Source organism: Rattus norvegicus, chromosome 14 (assembly GCF_021556685.1).
Source record: "Rattus norvegicus strain SHRSP/BbbUtx chromosome 14, alternate assembly SHRSP_T2T, whole genome shotgun sequence".
Lineage (NCBI taxonomy): Eukaryota > Metazoa > Chordata > Mammalia > Rodentia > Muridae > Rattus > Rattus norvegicus.
The window spans coordinates 34,649,074-34,655,867 of record NC_141547.1 but is presented as its reverse complement, the minus strand read 5'-3'; the positions used below and the strand labels follow the sequence as shown (position 1 = coordinate 34,655,867).

General features: G+C 46.5%; 1 pseudogene; it reads left to right on the top strand.

Annotated features, from left to right (window-relative positions):
* Nucleotides 1-2,216: 2,216 nt before the first annotated feature.
* Wbp11-ps2 (WW domain binding protein 11, pseudogene 2) lies at nucleotides 2,217-4,106 on the top strand (annotated as a pseudogene).
* The last annotated feature ends 2,688 nt before the right edge of the window (nucleotides 4,107-6,794 follow it).

Here is a 6,794-nt window from a genome sequence, read left to right as displayed (position 1 = left end):
GAGTGGGTGAGGAAGCACCCTCATAGAAGTAGGGGGGGTGGATGGGATAGCAGGTTTCTGAAGAGGAAACCTGGAAAGGGGATAACATTTAAAATGTATAAAAATACTCAATAAAAAGAAAAATAATATTTTAAAAATAATTTATTTGACGCAAGGTTTCAAGATAGTGGCCCCTGGGTGCTTGGCCCAGAAGCAGAGGTGAAGGTCCCTTCGCAGAAAGTAACCTGGGAGCTGCCCGCTAGTCTCTTTTGCAGTCCCAGGAACCTTGCAGTCCTGTGAGTGTGTGAGTCCTAGGTGCTCCGTTTCTGCGACCCTCCCCAGAACCTGAGAAGTCACCTCAAAAACACCAGGCCCAGGGGCCATGCTCTTCCTCCTCTGGGTCCTGGTCACAGGAACCACAGACTTCAGATTTCCGGGGCTGCCATGACGCTGCCTCCGACAGGTCCTGTGCCAATCATGCCAGCTGAGCTAGGTCCATCTCCTGAGCTTGTGTCAGCATCAATCGTTGCTATGGTTTCAGCAGGTGCTGTTGAGGCCTCCTTCAGTGGACCTGGACCGCTCGGGTTGCATTTGTGTTGTCTGGGTTCCCTTGGTCTTTTGACCTCTCCCAACTACTTTTTTTTTTTTTAGGAGTTTCTTTTGTAGACGAAGGCACTATGGTCTTGTAAAAATTCCCCTTGACTCATGACTGATGTGTTTTTAGTTGAGGGGGTGGGTGGTGGCGTCAAAACGTGAGCCTGAGGCAGGTTTAAAAAGGGAAACACTAAAGATATCATCAAAAAGAGAAAAGGTCGTATCCATGCCTTTTTCTAGTTCTCTATAATCAGTACCCTTTCCTTCCTCCCAAACTCCTGCCCCTCTGTTTTCTGATGAACATTTATAATGAAATAATCGACACTGATTAGTTCTGAAACATCTGGGAAATAGCAGGGAGCTGGGCAGTTGAACGCTTGATGAAAGAACCATTAACTAAAACAACTTACAAAGTCTCCACCAAGGAGCCAAGAGAATCACAGTTGTAGAGTCTTACATTTACCTCGGGATCTTCCCATTCCCAACCTAGAAAGAAAGTAGATTTATTTACTGCTCAAAGTGAGTGACAAGAGGGGCAGCCTATAGGAAAATGTCATGCACTTTCAACTGGAAACATTTGTTCCTTTTTTTACTATGGGCAAGGTTAAATTTTGAAAGTTTCATTCATTTGAAATGGAAGAGAAACAAGTGATACTAATGAAAGCAGGGCTTGAAAATATTTCCCTACAGTGACTACCACTTTTAATTACCTTAAAATATATAAATCAGGAGTCATATGTGCTAGTAAGAAAAATATATATCTTAATTATTAAGTCTGGGGAGCTCTAAAACTTCATTTTTTTTTTTTTGTTCTTTTTTTCGGAGCTGGGGACCAAACCCAGGGCCTTGCGCTTCCTAGGCAAGCGCTCTACCACTGAGCTAAATCCCCAACCCCTTCATTTTTTATATTTGTTTTGTTTGAGGGTCACGAATCATTTGACTTGGTATTAAATTAAAATAAATATGTTTGAATGAATTGCTTTCTGCCCTCAGGGTTGTTGAATAGTACACATCCAGGGAGAAAAGTAAAGAGCATGTGTTTGTCTTTGAACCTAGATTCATTATCCCCGCTCCTGTTTCATTTACCGTGTGATGCATGTGATGGCTATTCTTGGTTGTCAATTGACTACAACTGGAATGAACTACAACCAGGAATGAGGGCTCACCTGTGATCCAGATCCTAAGCCTAGAAGACACAGGTGTCTGACCAGTATCTTATCATGGAGATCTTGAGGCATAGGGCCCCTATGAAAGGCTTAGGCCTGGGCAAGGTAGGGCAGGCCTTCAATCTCAGGAGACTGAGGCCATCAGACCTCTGGGACAAAGCAAGTTCTAGATCCAGACCTGGTGGCATACACCTTTCATCTGGGCCATGCCTTCTGCCGGAGGCCTACATAAGGATATTGGAAGAAGGGGAACCCACTCTTCTTGACTAGTTGCACTTACCTGACAGCACATCTGTTGGAACCGACTTCTTCAGGATTCCAGTTTATACAGACGACCAGCTGAAACCACGAGCCTCGTGGGACTGAACAACTACTAGACTCTTGGACTTCCCATTCACTGCTGACCACTGTTGACTTAGTTGGACTGTAGACTGTTTTTTAAATGAAGAAGTAAATCATATAAATTGTCAATATGGGATGAAGATCAACATCCTCACCAAGAGTGGAAAGTTGATGAATCCCACAGACCAAGCCCAAAAGGAAGCCCGGAAAATAGAATTGGAAAAGAACAAAGACGGTCGACGGTCGCATGACGGTCCGAGCTGTGGCTTTGAAGATGAAAGACCCCAAACGAATTATCCGGGACAGGGAGAAACTGCATGAACTGGGGTTTAACCCAGTGCACAGCCACAGTTGAGTGAGAAAGTACTGAAAGACAAGCAGAAAAAGCTGTGGGAAAGCTTTGAACAAATTTTACAACTTGATGAGAAAGAAAACCCAGATACTTACAAAGAATTGAGAAAGCTAGAAGTAGCATATAAACAGAAGAGAACTCAACTGAGCCAGTGCTTTGATGCGGTCAAGAACGCTCAGCATGCGGAAGTTGAGCACTTCCCTTTGCCAGACATGCTGCATGCTCCTTCCAACATCTTGATCCAGAACATTCCTCTTCCTGGTGCCAGCTACCCTCCATCCTGAAGAAAACTGAGCATATGGGCCTCCAACACGAGCAATTTCGATCCTTCCTCCCCTGGGACATGGTGTGCCACATTTGCCCCCTGGCAGAAACCTACCGGGCCCTCCACCTGGCCCACCTCCTCCTCAAGCTCTGCAGATGTGTGGCCGTAAAGTGGGCTTTGCTCTACATCTTCCCCCTCAGAGGCGAGATGAAGACATGCTGTACAGCCCAGAGCTTGCTCAACAGGGTCATGATGGTGACATGTCCAGCGCTAGCGAAGACGATGGTTATCCAGAGTACATGGATCAGGATAAGCAGGATGACAGTACTGAGGACAGTGACACTGACAGATCAGATGCGTTCAGTCACCGCTATGACAGTGAGCACACAACGCTGAGGAGAAGTCAGGTCTGAGCATCCGACTTGCCGATGTGACTGGGAAATCAAGGAAGGAGAGGAACATGAGGGAGCTGACTCCTCTTCAAGCCATGATGCTGCGAATGGCAGGTCAGGAAATCCCTGAGGAAGGATGGGAAGTAGAGGAGTTTTCAGAGGAGGATGACGACGACGACTGACGATTCTGAAGCAGAGAAGGAATCGCAGAGCAGCATATAGAGGATTCCCACTCTGGTGGCTCGTCTGAAGCCTCTCCACAGCAGCAGGCTCCTCCACAGTCCGTTCCTCCTCCTCCGATACAAGCCCCGCCCACCCATGGCAGGACCGCCGCCTCTTGGGCCACCACCTGCCCCACCCTTAGGGCCTCCTGGACCACCTACAGGCCTTCCTCCTGGGCCATCACCAGGGGCTGCTCCATTCCTGAGACCAACTGGAATGCCAGGAATCTGAGAGCCTTTACCATGATTTTTACCTCCAGGACTACCACCCGGCCAACCTCTTGGCCCTTTCCCAGGCCCACCTCCAGGTCTGCCCCCTGAACCTCCTCCTCCAGGACCCGCACCAAGGCTACCTCCTCCTGGCATGATGCGCCCACCTTTGGTGCCTCCTCTTGGACCTGCTCCACCTGGTCTTTTCCCACCAGCTCCCTTGCCCGACCCAGGGGTGTTGAGCGACTGAAGGCGGTTGATGCAAGTGCAGCCACCATCCAGATGAAAGCCACAGCGACCATCAGTGCCAAGCCCCAGATCACCAATCCCAAGGCAGAGGTCACACGATTTGTGCCCACTGCACTGAGGGTGTGCCCAGAGAATAAGGGGCTACTGCTGTTTCCCGAAGAAGGACAGAGGAGGACTCTGCAGCCCCCAGATCTGGTCCTTCAGTTCCTGTATCGGTACAAACTAAGGACGATGTTTATGAAGCATTTATGGAAGAGTTGGAAGGGCTGCTGTGACAGCTTCTCTTGTTAAACTTAGATCCAGACTAGCCTGATAAAAAGGAAGGAACAAAGGACAGTGGGGGGAAAAGGAAAGTTAAGCAAAGCCATACTTGGTGCAAGGCAGTAATCCCAGCTCTCAGATAGGAGCTGAAGTAGGAGGATTACAAATACAAAGACAGCCTGGGCTACACTGTGAGTTATAGACCAAGCTAGGAAGTGAGACTGCATCTCAAAATAGAATTTATGCTAAGTAGAGTGTGGTGTTCAGTGGCTATAAACCCAAATGATGCAGGAGGATGGAGAACTTGAATTAAGCCTGGGCTAAGAGAAAAATTACTTGGAAACGATCCAAAATAAAAATTCCAGAGAAGAGCACCTCTGTCACTCATACCGTACTCGTGCAGTTAGGATCTCCAATGTATCCAAGGGGACATCCAAATCGGTAATTATCTGACTCCAAGGTCTGCGCTTGTGAGTGTCACAGATCTTCCAGCTCAACTACAGCTTACTGGGTGAATTCTGCCTGCCTAGAACAAGGCAGATCCCCCACTCCTTTACACACCCACCTGGAGAGCTGACTGTAAAAGAGGATTTGGGGGTTTTCTGTTTGTTTCTGTTTTCTTGAGTCTTTCTTTGTGTAGCCCTGGCTGTCCTGGAACTCACTATGTAGACCAGGCTAGCCTTGAACTCAGAGATCTGCCTGCCTCCCTAGTGCTGGGCTTAAAGTTGTATGAAACCACCACTTGGGACAAAAGCTGGTTCTTCAGCCTGTCCTACCTAAACCACAGGAGGCTGGTCCTTGAACACTGTTGCTCACGGGGACAGTTCCTTCCTTCTCAGGGTCTCACAGCCACAGTCACAGACTAGGCAGGAATGCTGTCCTTGTGGATAGCATGGATGAACCTGATAAGGAATTACTCTGTTCTAGGACTATGTATGAGCTGGAGAGGAACCACTGGGTTCCAGAGGTGAGGACCCTTTGCCTCTGCTCGCCTGCTATGGGTCATCACTTGGTGCTCCATCAAGACTTTAGATTGCTCTTAGGCTCAGACACTGGAGGAAGAATGCCTCAGCTTGTTCTTACATATTCAAATTATAGGCCCGTGGCATTTGAAACAAAACAAGGCGTTTTCCCCCACTGGTTTACTTGGGTACTTCAATTTACCAGATTTCTAAAATTACACAACCAAGTGATGTAAAACGGTGATTAAATGTCATATACGTTTTATATACATTTAATTAAAAGATCATAAATTTAAAAAATTTATCTTTTTAAATTTTAATTTGTGTATGGGTAATTTGCAGACATGTATGTCTGTGTGCCATGTGCATGCAGTGCCCACGGATGCCAGAAGAGGGTAGGCTCTCCTTGGACTGAAATTAGAAACGGTCGTGATTCTCCAAGTGGGCGATGGGAATGGAAGAACGGTCAGGTCTCTTAACACCCAGCTTCTCACTATTCCCCGAGGCTTCGTTTTTATTGAATGTCTGTAATGGGCAAATTTACACATGCAGAAAGTAGGTTAGTGGGATCTGGGGATTGAGAAGTGAGAAACAACGGCTGCTGTTAGTGGTTAAGGTTTATTTGGGGGTGATAGAATTAGAGATGGTGGTTAAACGCTAGAATGTACTGAAAAACAGTAACTTGTCCACTTTAAATGAGATGTGTGAAAAACTAAGATGAAGACTGCTGGAGAGACAGCTCGCTGACTGAGAACTTGTGATTTTGCAGAAGACCCAGCTTTAGTTCCCAGCACCTACAGGGAGACTCACCATTGTCTATAACTCCAGTTCCAGGGGATCCAGGTCCTTTTTCTGACCTTTGCAAGTTCTTCTGCACACAAATGGTGCACAGACAGACATGTGGGCAAAACAGCATTACAGATAAAATAAATAAGTCTTTAAATATATATATATATATATATATATATATATATATGAGACACCTAACATTGACTTCTGATCTACAACACACACACATATACACACACACTCACAGAGAGAGACAGCCCTGAGCAAGCCCACCTGAAAGTGAACACTCACACACATACACATAAATATATAATGATCAGTTTTTTGCAGTCATAAAAACAAAATTTGTGTTAATTTGTTCCTAAAAGTCACTGTTGACTGAACCTAATTCTCATTGTCTCAGTGAAGTGAGCAGGTCTATCTTACCTGCACAGGCATCGGACATGACACACTCATATTAACTCTGCCATGGCAAGAGCTTTCCTTATGTCTGAGCCTGACAACGCAAACCAAGAACCTAGTCTAAGAGGCAGACTGCTCACGACACTTCCTGGTTCCAGGGCTTTGCTTGGACCATGTTGATAACTGGTCCATTTGAAGTCTGTCTTCATTGCTTTAAAGAGACACCACGACCACAGAAACTCTTATAAATAAAAACATTATTGGAGCTGGCTTACAGTTTCAGAGGTTTAGTCCGTTATCATCATGGCAGGAAGCATGGCAGTGTGCAGGCAGACATTCACTGGACACTGGAGGAGCTGAGGGTTCTACACCTTGATCTGAAGACAGCAGAAGGAGACAACTGTGCATGGCACTGGGTGTAACTCGGGCCTCAGAAACCTCAAAGCCCAGTCCATAGTGACACGCTTCCTCCAACAAGGCCACACCTCTCATTAGAGCCACTCCCTATGGCCAACCATTCAAACACGTGAATCTACAGGTGCTGTTCCTCTTTAAACCACCCTGGTGGCTAAGCTCTAAAGGGTACTCTCAATCAGCACGCAAAAAGCAA